This window comes from Pleurodeles waltl, chromosome 4_1 (assembly GCF_031143425.1).
Source record: "Pleurodeles waltl isolate 20211129_DDA chromosome 4_1, aPleWal1.hap1.20221129, whole genome shotgun sequence".
Taxonomy (NCBI): Eukaryota; Metazoa; Chordata; class Amphibia; order Caudata; family Salamandridae; genus Pleurodeles; species Pleurodeles waltl.
The window spans coordinates 832,055,148-832,072,018 of NC_090442.1; the positions used below are offsets into that span (position 1 = coordinate 832,055,148).

At 44.1% G+C, this 16,871-nt stretch overlaps 1 protein-coding gene across 1 annotated transcript in view; it reads left to right on the forward strand.

The window, feature by feature from the left end:
- Positions 1-2,611: 2,611 nt before the first annotated feature.
- The window catches only part of BBS10 (Bardet-Biedl syndrome 10), a 103,511-nt gene continuing 89,251 nt past the window's right edge, over positions 2,612-16,871 (forward strand). Inside the window, exon 1 of the mRNA XM_069229574.1 lies at positions 2,612-2,711. The gene's annotated coding sequence lies outside the window, so the exon portion shown is untranslated. The remainder of the gene's footprint in view (positions 2,712-16,871) is intronic.

A 16,871-nucleotide genomic window follows, 5' to 3' on the forward strand; every position in this document is an offset into this window, starting at 1 on the left:
GAATTTGGAGGTCTGCACCTGCTGCTTATGGGCTTGTATGATGTAGCACACCATTTTCTCAACTCTCGTAATTCGTGACAGAAACATTTTCTCCCCCTGCTTGGGTCCATAAAGAAAGAAAAATCCTATACTGCAAGAGTGGCTCTTCGTAGCATGGAGTCATAAATATGTACATAAGCGTTCTTACAACCAGATTCTTACAGCTACTTTCAAGTGGAAGACGGTCTACAAACACAATCAGGTACACCCACGGCTCCAAACTTTGGCTCCCCTATGGGGAAATGGCGGTTTGACTATAGGCGACCTGCTATGTACTGAAACCCTTGTGTCTCTGTTGACATAGAGAAGCTTGGTTAGTTCTTTGTGGAGGACTCTCTGAACCCATTAGTGATCTTTGCTTAAGTTTTGATAGACCCTGCGCCCCAGTTGTGCCAATGACAATATATCCCACTGACATACTTTATCGCAAATCGACTAAGCATATAGGTTCATGTGACCACATGGGCATATATGTGCCCTTATTCTGCTTAGCTGTCTGATGTTGGACCTCATGTTCATTAGAGGATTTGTTTTATTATCACTAACTAGTGTTTCGTATCTGTCCACATTTTCAGACATCTACAAACAACTCAGCAAACCAAGATACTGACTATATTAGGCACTTTTGATATTCTGAAAACTAATGTTTGCATCCTATTCATATTTTCTGGCTGTACCGATAAACAATTGCCAAAACACAACAAAACTCCCAGCAAGAATGCATTTTCATGATCTACAAGTAACAATCCTCATGTTCTACCCAGAAACAGTCGAGTAATGTAGAACGTTCCGATTGTAATCATCTCTTCGTGTACACAAAGACTAACTGGCTGTCTGCAACTAGTGAATGCCATGTGATGCTCCTCTCATTCTTGGGTGGACGAGGCTGCCTGAAATCACTGTACACTGTTACACTGTGTGCTGCTCCTCTGTTGCTGTTTGAGACTATAGTAGGCACTTATCATGGTGCCTATAACAAGTGCATGCCACTGGCAACTCCCCTGTTGCTCCTTGATAAGTCCTAGCACGTAAATTCTGAAATTTGCCTGGCACTGCCCACACGAGGAAAAATGGGTGAATATCATTTATAAGCTATGTTATAGTCTTAAGTGCCTTTTTGCCCTGACTTCTGTCCTTTCACCCTAGTCCCGCTTGGTCTCCTCACTCAACAGACCCTAGTAAATGTCACCTCAGTTGACTATAATGTCTAACTAATAATTACATACTTCTGAGGGTGAAATTACAAATAATCTATTAAGGTATTTCTGTCTCGATCAACCTCCTGGGGTTTATTGTGGTTTGGCACTGCTGACTGGGGCTACGAGTCTGTTGCTGCTAGGTTAACCTCATATTGTACTTCCTGGTGGAGTAGTACAGCCACGTGAGGCTGGGAGTCACTTCTGTGATGACTGTACACAGTATTTCCTAGTTACCACTGTTGCCAGGTGGAAGCTACACTCTTGCATGAGCGTTACGGGATCGCATGCGCAATGACCTAAATCACTGTCTACATACACATTATACAGCATACCCGCTAAAGGATAAAAAGTATGACAGACTGCATGGCAGTTTTATTTAACAGATTACATGTTTTTACCCACAAACTGATTGACAAACAGCATGACAGATGCATTTAAACTTTGTAAGTATACCACAGACTATAGTGCTATCCATCCACAAATGGCTTCAGCACCTTGTCAGGGTTAAAAAGCGTTTTTAAAATGCCAATAAAATAAAAGGTCGTAGTTCCTCGTGGTCTGAATCAACTCTTGTAACTCAAAAGATACTTTAACTTGTTTATATAAAGAAATGCACAATGAATGTGCATCAGACCTGTACTGCAAAATGCACCGCACTGCATGAAAACAGCATGAACTACTGTAATCATTGACACTGGGCTCCCACTGGGCAGCATACTATCTGTACATAAAGTGCTTCAGCGACTTGCATGGCTAAATAAACGCAGTATAAACACTTGTACCATCCTTATCTTTTGCTAGAGAAGCAAAGAAGAGTGTGTGAAGTGCTACACGGTTAACTGGTTGTGATGCTCTTTATAAAGAGGGACACTATTAGGTCATAGGGGCCCTATTATCTAGACTGTCCCTCAGATTTAAGGCATTAAAGAAACCTCCAGGTTGTTTTTTCCCTCCTATTTTAATGTAATTGTCCTAGCTGCTGGAATTAAACTCTAAAGCCGATTAGTCATAATTTTACCTCCGGTCTTACAAAAGTCACAAGGTACACCTGCCGTTTACAACGATATTACTTGAGTAATTTGCACCGTGAAGGTAAATGTGAAAAACAAATGTTAATTACTAAATAATGCCTACTGCACTTTAAGAGGGGTACGTAATGTGCGCCCATTTGTCACAGCACGAATATAATGCAAAGAAAGCAACAACCCGCTACAGAGAAGCCTTCGAAAAAACAAAGCCGATCAGTAGCTCAGCTGAGTAGCAGAGGTATTAATCAATCTGCAAGATGACTACAGTGTGCCGGAAGCTCCTCACGGGTTGAGATGTAAACCAATGCCCCATTGGCCGCTGTTTTTGATTGGTCTTTGAGCAAACTTTATTGATTGGTCAGCAGGGTAGCCAGTCCTGTGTTTTGTTATTTCAGTAACGGAAGCTGGTGGAAGCGAACAGCCTCTACAAATTCGTGCAGGCAAGGTCAGCAGTCTTTTTAGTAGCGACATGTAAACTTGGCTGTAGGCGGGGAAGTACTATTATTAGATTAGTGCGTGCATAACTGGACATTTTAATATCCCGACTAAGTAGCATTTCGTGTCCCACGGAAGACGTGGTACACTTCATAGTCTTCCGCTTCCTTCTGAAACTTTTCTTCACATGCGTGGACAAATAGAAGCGTAGATCTCAGACCTGCGTTCTTTACTCTGCGATTTCCCCATCATTTTTAGTGTTCACATTATTGCACTTTCATAATACTGTTTCTCGATTATTGAAAGGCACCATTAAACATGTTTTGTAACCACAGGTTGTGATAGCTGCATGTTTATATCTCACCTTGTGTGCTTTCCCTTTGAATCAAACTGAGCTTTCATTGGTGCTTTAATGGTATATTGTAGATTTTTTTTATTTTTCTAGTTGGATGGAGGAGAAAGAGAATCCACGTTGAAATCAGTATTAGAAACAATCTGGTGTTTTATTTAATTCGTTGTTTTTACTCTTATCGAGCTCAGTGTATTGCTTAATTAAAAACACAAATCGGAAAGTTTGTTTTTAGTTAGACACCCTGCAATCACATAGGTTTCATTGGGAAAATGTCTTCAGAATCCTAATGCCTGGGTTTAAGGCCGGGCACTTTAGTGTTACTAAATCACTCAGTGGCACGAAATTGCACTTTAGTCATTCCTATTTTTTCAATTAAGCCGTGCGTACGTGCTGGAAGTTTTAGTCTTGGTTCAGTTCTATTGAGACAGTTCAACTCTCACACTTAAAACAACGTTATTTGTAAAAGGAAAGTCCTTGGCTGAGATGGTTGTATCTGATTTAGAGTCATCGCCTAGCTCTACAAATAAAGGTATTGTAGCATTTGTATAACACCTAGCCTCACTGACTATGCTCAGTACTTCGAGCGGCTGGGTAAGACATTGCTCTCTTTGTTTTGTATGCTTGGTAGAGTGTGGGATACCGTATGTGGGAACATTTTTGTGGTAATCTCTGCAAAGTGCCATGTATTGGGTTATTCTAATGCTTTTTAGTGCACCTCCCCACATAACTACACTAAAACGCTTTGTCATGCATGTTTAGCTCCCCTGAGCAGTGCTTGGTGCGCCTTGATTTCAGCATGGCTCATTTGTTTAATCTTTCTGTAATGCACCTGACGGTATGAGTTGGAGCCAGAGAATTAGTGACTGGTTTCCTTGGAAACCTACCCTGGGCCCAGCTTGTTACAATATGTGTCTGGTAGAAGAAGACAGTGGTGATGGGGACGTAGATACCTAAGGTATGCCGATTAAACATGACACAATGGGGCTAACCGAGTGAGAAACTGTGGAGGAAAGTGATGAGAAGGGAAGAACACGAGTGAATGAGACACCCTAAAATCCACTCCTCTCTCCACGTACACTAGTAATATTCAATACACAAACTGATATTATCAGAATTTAAACATTTTCAAAACTCCTCCCATACGTGCGAGGGACTCCCAGCTCATCACTGTGGTTTCTACCCATCACCCTTCTTAATCAGCTTGGTATGCCTGCGATTTCCCCCGTCTCAATAATGCAAGGGAGCCTTTATTGGGAATGGTGATGGCCGCAGTTTATTGATTTTACAATTAAAAGTGACATTACTTGGCACATCAACATTGCATCCAGTGGTCATAAACATGCTCCACGATTGCATCGTATTTATACTTAGATTTGTTGTTCCGGTCTGTTAGTCCAACCTGCTCATGGCCATTGATCGAGCACTGCCTTCTCTCAAAGTGGCCTTCCTGACCAACTACTGCAGTGTTTTGCAGCTACCATTCTCCCCCCCCCTTACTGCAGTTGCGTGGCCCCCGGGCTGCAAATGCAATGGCCGCCTGCTGCTGACCCTTTTGCAGCCCCCATTTCCTGCTCCCTTCAAGCCCCTGCTGTAAGGCATCCCAAGGACCCTGTTGGAGCAGGCCTCCTTTAGGCTTCCGTGCTTCTGGCCAACAGTCTGTCTCTGCCACGCTGATATTTGGTTTACTGAGTGCATGCAACTCCTCCTTTTGATTCAAGACAAGTCTAACTGCTCCAAGGCACCTACAATGTTTAGTAAAAACATATCCATGACTACCCCTGATAGACACACACCATACGACCCATGGTATCCTGGTGTTTTGAGACTGATGAAACCATGCCTAACATACCCCTGGGCTTTCGCCCAGCATATGCTCGCAATAGATATGTTTAGTTTTCCTCTTGATCTCTCCAGTGCCCCTGACCCCTTTCCACTCCACCCCTGCTTTGATCCCTGACCTTAGAACATCTGCTGGGCGTACCAGCTGTGCCACTGTTGTGAGCCCTGACACTCGTGCCGCCAGCAAATCGTTCCTACCTAAACATGCCAGATCATTGCCCCCAGATGTATTACCATAGCCCCTGGTTTTCCCATGAGCCACAGAGCTCACTCTGTGTCAGGGAGCAGCTGTGCTCACCTCATGCCCGGCCATCCCAACCAGGTTACAACCGTGTTCTTGAGCCATAGTCCTCTGTAGTCTTTGCATGCCTCTACCCACTGCTCAGCTCTTGATATATGAATGGCCCACCAGCCAAACCCTGTGCGCGTCCGTGACGCAGCCTGCTAATGGAAGAAAACAAGACGATATAAGGGCCTGTGGGCCGATGTAATGCTTGTAGGCGTTAGATGACCACCCCCCAATGTTCTTAATGTGCTCATTCCTTAGCCTGATTAGCGCTGCCATCGTCGCTGCCCCGATCTGGAAGGAATAAGACCCAAACCTATTGGGAGGAAGCATGGCCATCGACTGAGATAGGACCCATCCTTGTGACGGAAAAGCAGCGCACCCTCCCGGTCCCCCATGGACATGTTTGCTTGCATGTTGCTCACTGGGCATAGCGTATCGTCGCTTATGTAGTCCAACCTTGAATATTTCCCCTTTTCTATCTGATCTGTTGTCGACCTCTGCAAGAGGATTGTCATATGTCCGCTGCCCATGTGGATGTCCTCACCTTATAGGTATATGTTCCCAAGGCCACTTTTGGCTGGAGCAACTATCACGCTGATCCGATACACCCCAAAGAAGGCCAGTGTGAAGGCTGCCCTAAACATTACTTGTTTGTGCCTGGTACTGCATATCTGAGGTAACATTGTCAACAGTTTGACCAAAGCCGAGAAGTCCAGAGGCATTCTTTGATCCTGCTGCATCCTGGCCCAACCTTTCATGGCCGCCTTAGAGTAGAAGGATTTGGTGGGAAAATTCCCTGAGCCTAATTTTGCATAGTATGCCATGGTGGAGAGGTGTGTCTGTGCCTGCATGTTGGTTTTGCCCTCCTTAAAGGCCTAGCAGGTAAATACTTGTACATCATTCTCAGTGACTGACCCCCATCCAAGTGCTCCTGTCACCCTTTGAAACACCTCCCAGCACTTACGGTAGTATGTTGCCATCTTGCTAGCCACCGCGTTGTCCACTAGCACCGTCAGATCAGGCCAGTCATCCCACACAGCCTCTTTGGAGTTGACGTCATGAAGGGATCTGCGTGGGGCACCAACTCCTTGAATCGCTGCCACTGAAAACAAGATCGAGTGTCTGCTACCGTGCTCTCGCATCCCAAGATGTGCCTAGCCCTTACTGCTATGTTGTCTTTAAGCTGACACTCCACCAAATGGTGCAAGAGGTATACTACTGATGGGCAATGTGCCATACCTAGGTTCAAGGCTTGTCTATCCATAATTATCTGACCATAATAGTATTTGTCTATTTGCCAGCCTGTTGTCTCATATGGAGAATGCTACAGCTGTGGGGAAAAGTTACAAGAGGGTTATGTTTATTGTCTTCCCATTCCTGCGCCAGGCATCGGGCCAGTGGACTGCCGTCCAGGCTGTGCCCATGACCGCCCAAACCCTTCGCCCACCCTCACTCCTCCCCACCCCCACCGCATCAGTGAATAGCTCCAGCTGGCTTACCGCCTACCCAGGGTTCTTGCCATATGACTGTCCCATTGAAGCTGCTTAAAAACTCGAGCCATTGGGTCAGGTCATCTTTGACCCCTTGCATAATGCTCACCCTGTGATGTTTCTTTGTCAGACCCCTTCATAGCCATGCTAGCCTCCTGGCAGTTGGTCTGCCCGCTGGGATTACCCTGCATCTGAAGTTAAGCCTACCAATGAGTTGCTGTAGTTCGCCCAGAGTTGCCTTCTTTTTGCCTGTAGTGAGTCAATGTTATGTCTCAGCTTGGAGACCTTGGCTTCTGGTAACCTGCAGACCCCCTCTACTGTGTCTAGCTCTGCCCCTAAAAATAGTAGCCTTGTTGACGGGCACTCAGTCTTTTCTTCCGTCAGTGGCACCCCCAGTTCCCCGGCCATGGCCGTAAAGGGCTCTAGCAAGTCTGTGCACTCTGTGGTGCCCTCCCTCGTGATGAACAGGAAGTCGTCCAAGTAATGCACCTCTCACTCAGTGCCCATTCCAGGAATGAACTAAGAAGTTAAAAAAATATACGCAGGAAATGGCTCATCTGATTGGTAGACATTTGTCGAAATAGAATTCACCATCAAGCTGAAAACCCAGTAGGTTGTAGCTGTCCGGGTGGACTGGCAGCAGGCCTGCTGCTTTGATCCGATCCATGGCATTGATGCTTGCAGTGTAGACCTATATCAATCTAACCGTCAATGCACATACCACTCCCCTCTCAACCAGAACCCCATCATGAACATGTTTGTTTCTGAGTGTATCATTGGGAAAAAAAAGAGTACTAGCCTTTATCCTCCACCTTATTCAAACTGAAGTTGCCTTGGCCGCGTTTGTTAGTGTAGCAGATATTGCAAACTGAAACCTGTTGTTGGTGGAGTTAAAATGCGCAGACAGCGGTGCTTTAAATGTATTGATAACCTTGTTGCTGCTCTTAAGCATGGACTTTATACATTTCCAAGCATGGAACGAAGCAAAGAGGTCAGAAGATAGTCATATGCTCTCTATCTTTAAGTAAGAAACTGCTCGGTTGTGCGAGGCTGGTAGAATATATGTTTCATAGCTAGCCTAGCTAGCGTCAGCATGGTAATAGGGTTGCTTCCTGTCCAATGAGTGGTATTTATGTCAAGCCCGATTAAGAAAATAAATAAAATAAAATATGGAACATTGTGTAAAAAAAAAAAATAGTATTTTTGGTCCATGTAGGTATAAACTTAACACAAAAATTGCGAGACAGAATCAGTTCAAACATATTTTACAGCTATTTAAACTACTCCTAAACAACAACTAAAACAAACAGAGGCCTAAATACTATGTTAAAACAGAATTTGGTGTATTATGAATACATTATTAGCCAAGTATCAGTTCCCAGCCTTTCCAGCATCACAAACAATTAACCACTTTTTTTCTCTAAAAAGATGACAACACACTTGGGTGTTGTGCTTGATGTCTAAAAGGGACTTTTCAAATTTCTGACTGCGGACAGGCATGGAGCAAAGGAGAGAGATCTGAAATAGACTTACGGGCTGATTTAGAGTTTAGTAGATGGGTTACTGCATTACAGACGAAACAGATATCATCTCTGCCTTATTACAAGTGCCATACGATATAATGCACTTGTAATAAGTTGGTTGTGATGGAGTAAACCATCTGCCAAACTCATCACACCCATAGTCAGGCTTGTGTACACTTACTATCTTTGGTGCTGGCTATGGCTATCCTGATGCTTATGATTGATGCGTATGGTGGGGATTTTCAATCTGTATGTGGGCCAAAGCATTGGATATTGATCATGAGTTTTGAAGTGGTGCCCCAAATGGAAATGACTAATTTTATAGCCACATTCGATTGTTGAAAGGGTAAGTTTGGATACCCTAAAGGTATCATCTTCTAATTTGACCTGAGCAAGAAAGAGTCTGTCAGGTGTTCACTGCTTCTTGTAGGTTGTAATAGTTGACAGGAAAAAATATTGTTTGTTCTGACAGGTTTTCTTCGACAAACTCTAAAATCATGTTCGTTACCCATAGAACATGTCTGCTTGAAGTATTTCAATTGAAAATGTTTTCAAGTGGAAATTCCACCTGACCAACTACTGTTTTCACTCATAGCTTGTATGCTATAAACAGACAGGATGAAAATAACAATTATTTATAATTAGTTGTTGGATTGGGAACCAAGGGCACCAGCACAGGCCATAATACAATGAAGGAAAAATGTGGTAATCCAGGCACATTTAGAGCCCACCTGTTTGCAGGGTATCCCTTCTTTTTAGCCGACTCTGAAGAGTATTGTGACAATTGTGTGATCGTCACATTTCCTAAAGTGGCTATTGTTATTAACTATGTTCTTAACAGTAAAGACTGGGGATGATGAATGAGGTTGTATCTGGGGAGAGGGAAAAATTGCTGGCTCCCCTCCCCTTCTCTTCCCTTGCTGTGGTCCATGGGAGTCTCCGGAATACTGTGTGGTGCTGTGGCGCATCAATGTAACAGCTGCATAGTTGTACGGTTGGCAATTTGCTGTGTATGTTCATAAAACTGTCAATAAGGAAAATTAAAAACCTATCTCTCTCAAAACAAGAAAAGTGGCAACAGTTCAAAACAATTTGCATTCATATTCTTCGGCCAAGAAAATTGTTACATCTCACGAGTTTCATTTATGATGAAGGGGTAAAGTAAAAGATGGTCTTCAAAGCTTCTTTCTATCCATGTGTTTGGCTGTCTCTCCAGATGCGTAGATGGACTTTACATTTTCAAGAGTTATTTTTCGTATGTTCCTTACCAGCCCTCCTGAAAGGGGCGTCGTCCATTCGAAGATCCCTCCCACCATATAGATATGGGCCTATAAACCTTAGAGCGGATACAATCCCATGACAAGTCCTAGAGGTGTAAAGCTGAAGCAGGAGAGGTGAAATTGAAAAGCCAGTGACTGCCCCTACCTCACAGAGACATGTGTATGGTGTTGGGTGAGGCAAAGGAGTAAACCCTGATGCCGTGACTGCCCGCCAGGTGAGAGCCCATTTCGGAGGTGTGACCGAAGCTGGAGGTGGAAGAATGAGTGCCCTCTGCATTTCCATCAGGTGGTGGGCGTGGGCTGGGTGCTTAGGGGCGGTGGCCAATTGCTTGTAGGGTGGTGGAGCCCGAAAAGGCTGGCAGGCTATGCCTATTAATGAGACACCCATAATGCGTGAAAAAGCCACATTAACAGAGTAGCCCATAGATGTGTGGGACAACATGCTGCCTGATACTGAACTGATCATAACTTGGTCATCTTATTGATAAGTCGAGTATTGCAGCATTGTGATATTAGTGTGGATTAGGTGGCATTCAGGTCAAGTGACGATGCACGGGCACTGCGTGCTATAAATATATTGATGGGGAAAAAACGTGTATCAAAGATGCAGTAGACACAGGTGTACCGTGCCACTGTATGACTAGCTTTGTTCCCTCCTAACTTTACACATATATATTTTTTTGTTTGTTGCTTATGTCACTGCTTAGTGTGCAAGACTGGCAAGCAGAGATCGATGTGAAGATATGGCCTCTAGAAATGCCGAAAGTCTTTGTCAGCAAGATACATAACTTGTCTGTCTGGATGGATCACGTGAAAGAGCGAGTCGATAAGCAGGTCACCGGTGTATAGAAATGGAATCTCATGAAGTCGCATATCAGACATAGAGGTTGATAGGAATATGCGGAGTGAAAAACTCCTAAAATCGGAAAATAGCCTTGATGTAATTAGGGTCAAGTCCAGGACAAACAGTATTTGCATCATGGGTATTTCAGAATCTACTAACACTGGTAAATGTTGAAGAAATGATGGAAGAGCTCTTGGATCCAATCAAGCTCTGATATTCATTCGAGAAAGAGATCACCACATATTAACATCATACGCGTTGCCAGGAGCTCTCCAAGACTAGAGGTGGACGGAACACGTGGATTTTGACTCTGCAGATTTCTGCAAAGTTACATAGAAACCCTGCGAGATTCCACAGAGTTCTGCCAACAGGAGGAAATAGGCACCTTGTGCTGCTCACGCTGTGATTTAGCATTGGGAGCATGTTCCATGCTGAAGTGCAAAGGCTGCCCCCGCAGGGGGCGTAGAGGGCTGGCGCCTTAACGGCCGCCTTGGCCCGTAAGGGACCGGTTAAACCGGTTTTGGGAGGGCGCACCCCAGCGAAGGGGCGACGCACCCCCTACCCCTATTGTTGCCAACAGGTAAGGGGGGTCAAATACAACACGACCAATGGTGGGGGGTTTGCTGTTTTTCAAACCCCCCAATAGAAACGTCGCAAACTGTGTTTGGGGGGGTCACAAGAGATACATTTACGGGCGAGCGTCCCGCTTGGTCCCCAAATCGGGATCATCGTGATCGGGACAACGCGCTCACTGCTCGTCAAAGGAAACACCACCCTCCCACCCCAACGAGGACGCATACAGTCGCAATGCCAGATGAGGAAGGGCGTAGCGAAAGACAGATAAGGTTTTACCCAAAAATTGATTGGAAGACACACCTAGTAAGGGGGTGTGCGAACAAAAACCACACACCTTGGGATGCCTCATGGCAGGGCGTAAGGTGGCAAAGTAAGGGGACTGAGCGGAACACGGCACTCGCAGCCCAGACCCACCAAGTCGGATGGCAGGGCATAGAACATGCCAGGTAGCGAGTTGGGCCTAATTCCAAGAACGGATGGCTACCCCCTAATAAACAACATTGGTAAAACAAACGCTATCGGAGTGAGCCTTTCCAATAAACGGAAGGTGGGACTGCCTAAAAAATTCAAAGGACAAAAGGATGTAGGACAAAGGTAGGCCAGGACTTGAAGGCCACCAGTCACTCATTGCAAGTTGTGAAATGTAGAACCTAGACGTGTAAAGTTTAAAACAAAAGAACTAACAAGCTAAAAGTTTTATTTGTCATATGTACTAAACGCTTTTGATCAGTGACTGGGTCTCATACTCAATAAATATGTCAACATCGGGCAGTCACACGATTGTTTGTCCACACTAATAAAGCGGCCATATGATATCCACTATATAAACGTTGTCAAAGTATGTTTCCATGCTCATATGTTCACAGGCTGTATTGCATGTTAAAGTGGTCTTTATTGTCTGCTCTGTAGTGTGCCAAGTGCAGGAGTTAAAGTCAGTGGAAACGTGGTGCGTCAGAGGGCACAACTACTTGATCTGATTTTGCTGTCACTCACTTAGATCTTGCACTTGAGTGGCAGCCTTATGACTGGGAATGGTTGCGACCGCTTGTGTTAGAAAAATCTCACCAGATGTCTTCCTAGTGACCGGAAATAATGCTTGGGGTGCCAGATCTCTCGCTCTCTCTCGCCAACTTGCTGTTATGAGCCGCGTGTGAAAATAAATTCTGCTGTGCTACAGTTGGAGGAATTTGACAGAACTCCACAGAGTTGCCAAAATTGTGCCAGTTCTGCTGCCGGAAGGGAATATTTCACCCACCCTACTCAAGACTTATTTTATACAAATATTCTGAATTACCAAGGTCAAAATACGATTTTACATATGGTCCCGATTAAAAGTTGAACAGAACAGATTTCCTATCTGAAATTCTGTATCTCTCAGACATCAGCGAACCGTTGTTCCCTCTCCCGGATTTACCAGGTGCAGCAACAACAGTCTGAACAGTATCATTGCTTTGGAAATGGGCACGAATGCAGCGTGCTCCCAGCACCCCTCCATCCCCAGTACCCTTCTAAGACACACTGGGAGCGTGTAATGCTCCCACCTGCCAACCAGTGTCCTCTGCCTCCTCTTACAGCCCTCTACCCACTACAACGCTCACTCACGCTCAGCATTGATCTAATTAGAAAAGAGAATACCATGCAAAATGTATAATTTCTAGACTTCACACTGGTGGTGCAGGACGCTAATAGATCATTCTTGCCTGTAGAGAAAAGTTGCAACAGCTGCACTTGCGATATTCCATGCTGTACTCCGCAAGGCTGCACACCGCTCAAGTTAAGAGGGCACTAATTTTTAATTACCCGCAAGCATCTCTGTCATTCTGCAGATAACAGGTGAACCCAGGGACAGCTCCAAATAAGGAATCGCCAGCTGACAACTCATCCTGGATGAGGATGGATATCATATAAGTTCCTGATCGTAACTAGAGAAGTTACACTGTCACTAAAAGAAATTTATTAACAGAAACTGTCAGTCTCTGAAAGTGCCAACACATATTGCTCTTAACTATGTGGGTCAGCTAGTGTGTTCACCACTTCACTAAGTCTTTTGCCATATCAAGATTTTTTCAGCAAGAGAGTCATTCTAATGCTTTGTTTTCTTTTTGTTTTAGGGGAATGTTAAGCTTCATTTGGTGAATGGTTGGATAACTGTATAAGCGGTGGTTTCTAGTCTGGTGAACCGTAACTTAATTTAGTGCTGCTTCACACTGTTTTATAGCAACACATTGTTAAGCTTTGACCCATGCATCATATAATACTCAAAGCTGTATTAAGGAGTAGAGAGGGTCATGTTATTAGACATTAATGCTAGGCTTGGGTGTGAAGGCAGTGGCTGTTTCTGGCACTAGTGCTCTTCTGTGGCTGTCACATATTCACCTCTTCAGTTAAGCCGTTGTGCAATAAAAGGACTGGTAAATCCACTACAATTTGAAACACTTTTTATTGTTTTTTCTTATTTGATTGTAAATATCACTGAGATCATGTCACTTTTCAGTCAGCATTTCAGATACTACAGTTCACGTACTGAGCTACAAGCCTCATACAGCCCATAGGCATGAATATGCTGATCCTGCAGTTATTGAAAATATAATTTGTTCTTCTTTCATTGCATCTAGGTTGCTACATCTTGTACACCACCTATCTACCGTGCCCAGGATTCTATTCAAATTATGTGAAGTAAGGTAGCCCATATTGAAGTAATTAAAGTGAGTGTTTTGGAATCTGATGTTTTGTGACACCGTGTGGCTATATTCAAGTATTCTGGCCCATTCTTTTGCAAATAGAGTTTGACCCATCGTAGCCTCCTACTTTAGTTAGAGTAGCAACAGATCTACCCTAGTCATGTGTAGGGCTGACTTATAAAGCCAGGAATCTAGTTTGTGCCCACCTTCAAATGTAAGAAAGATTATCAGCACCTCTGTTTAAATGGTTCATTTTGTTCTGCCTGCCACAATGTTTGAATTGCTGGGGTCCTGACGCATATGTGAGGAATTGTGAAGCCAGAAAGCCAGCGTACTTGATAAGCACATCTAAAGACCTCATTTTTCCCTGTCCGTAGCAGTCTCCCGCATGTAGTTAATATGTCCATTTAGTTAATCTACATGGCGTGAGAAACCCTCCTCGCAGTGTGGGGAGGCCGAATATTGGTATTACTGATGCATGTAGTTGGAAATGATGCTTCTTTATAGCAAATTTCCACCAGCAATGTAAGGTTATCGACAGCAACTTGGGCAAAGGATCCAAGGAGAGGCGTTCTCCCAGCAGAAGGGCTGCCAGGGCCTCCTCCCTTTGGGGTGTCCCAAAGCATCCTGTTTTCTCCCGTTGGAGACCAGCCGCCCACCTAGCCAGCCACTATATCTGTGCTGTGATATGGTATAATTCAAAGTCTAGGACTCGTAACCACCCTTTCTGGTTGTGCACTGCATAATAGTTAAGGAAACCCAACACCTAGCTCCATCCCATATTAAATTTCAAATCAGCGTATCCAGAGTCCCGAACCAGGACAGAGGGATCCAGATCAGGAGGATCAGAAATAAGTAGAGTACCTTTGGTAAAATGATAATTTTCGTGAGTGCTATTCTCACCATCATGGGAGCCTTCAGGGTGTTCCAGAATGTAACAGTAGTTTTCAAAGAGCTTGGTACTTCATGGAGATTAACTTCTCAAATATCTTCGTCCTAGTGATACATTTTGATCCCTAAGTATTGAAACATTCAGGGTTCCCAGGTAAAGCTCTGGGCTCCGGCTACTTGTGGGATTTCTTGGTCCTCGCTGTTCCCTTTTGTGTAGTAGCACACCCTTTTGTCGGCCTTCCTTCCTAATAATACTCGCAAAGCGTTTGATGGCCAGTGGAAACAAAGGGGGTGGGGGATATAGCGAGCATCCTGCTGTAGTGTCTATATTTATCTCAGGGGGTTCTGAAATATTTTGTCCTGTCTTAACTCTGGTCTGCGCCTCAGTAAATAATAGTGCTGTTCATCTGTCCCACTCGAACTTTAGGTTCATTCTACTCATCATTGAATGCATGTAGCACCACTGGATAGTATACAGGGAGTGCAGAATTATTAGGCAAGTTGTATTTTTGAGGATTAATTTTATTATTGAACAACAACCATGTTCTCAATGAACCCAAAAAACTCATTAATATCAAAACTGAATATTTTTGGAAGTAGTTTTTAGTTTGTTTTTAGTTTTAGCTATGTTAGGGGGATATCTGTGTGTGCAGGTGACTATCACTGTGCATAATTATTAGGCAACTTAACAAAAAAAAATATATACCCATTTCAATTATTTTTCATTACCAGTGAAACCAATATAACATCTCAACATTCACAAATATACATTTCTGACATTCAAAAAGAAAACAAAAACAAATCAGTGACCAATATAGCCACCTTTCTTTGCAAGGACACTCAAAAGCCTGCCATCCATGGATTCTGTCAGTGTTTTGATCTGTTCACCATCAACATTGCGTGCAGCAGCAACCACAGCCTCCCAGACACTGTTCAGAGAGGTGTACTGTTTTCCCTCCTTGTAAATCTCACATTTGATGATGGACCACAGGTTCTCAATGGGGTTCAGATCAGGTGAACAAGGAGGCCATGTCATTAGATTTCCTTCTTTTATACCCTTTCTTGCCAGCCACGCTGTGGAGTACTTGGACGCGTGTGATGGAGCATTGTCCTGCATGAAAATCATGTTTTTCTTGAAGGATGCAGACTTCTTCCTGTACCACTGCTTGAAGAAGGTGTCTTCCAGGAACTGGCAGTAGGACTGGGAGTTGAGCTTGACTCCATCCTCAACCCGAAAAGGCCCCACAAGCTCATCTTTGATGATACCAGCCCAAACCAGTACTCCACCTCCACCTTGCTGGCGTCTGAGTCGGACTGGAGCTCTCTGCCCTTTACCAATCCAGCCACGGGCCCATCCATCTGGCCCATCAAGACTCACTCTCATTTCATCAGTCCATAAAACCTTAGAAAAATCAGTCTTGAGATATTTCTTGGCCCAGTCTTGACGTTTCAGCTTGTGTGTCTTGTTCAGTGGTGGTCGTCTTTCAGCCTTTCTTACCTTGGCCATGTCTCTGAGTATTGCACACCTTGTGCTTTTGGGCACTCCAGTGATGTTGCAGCTCTGAAATATGGCCAAACTGGTGGCAAGTGGCATCGTGGCAGCTGCACGCTTGACTTTTCTCAGTTCATGGGCAGTTATTTTGCGCCTTGGTTTTTCCACACGCTTCTTGCGACCCTGTTGACTATTTTGAATGAAACGCTTGATTGTTCGATGATCACGCTTCAGAAGCTTTGCAATTTTAAGAGTGCTGCATCCCTCTGCAAGATATCTCACTATTTTTGACTTTTCTGAGCCTGTCAAGTCCTTCTTTTGACCCATTTTGCCAAAGGAAAGGAAGTTGCCTAATAATTATGCACACCTGATATAGGGTGTTGATGTCATTAGACCACACCCCTTCTCATTACAGAGATGCACATCACCTAATCTGCTTAATTGGTAGTAGGCTTTCGAGCCTATACAGCTTGGAGTAAGACAACATGCATAAAGAGGATGATGTGGTCAAAATACTCATTTGCCTAATAATTCTGCACTCCCTGTAGAAGGCCTTCCGTAAGTCTATGGGAAAAAATTGCACCTGGGAAGCTCTCTATTTGATCATGTCTAACGCAAGAAACAGGTACCTATTGTTTAAGGGGATGTTTTGCGGTGGGATGAACCAGTTTTGATCCTCGTGCATCAGCTGTTGGAGGTGAATTTGCAAGCGGCTGGCCAATATTTTACTAAGTATTTTCTAGTCGAGATTTAACATTGACAGGGGACGATAGGAGGGAGGTATCCTCTGGGTTCTTGTGAAGTTTATGGAGGGATATCTGTAGACCCTTTCTACAGGTAGGGAGCAAGGAAACTGTCAGATGGGGGAAAGGGAAGTCATATGAGGTGCTTATGTTTGGTAGAACTCCTCTGA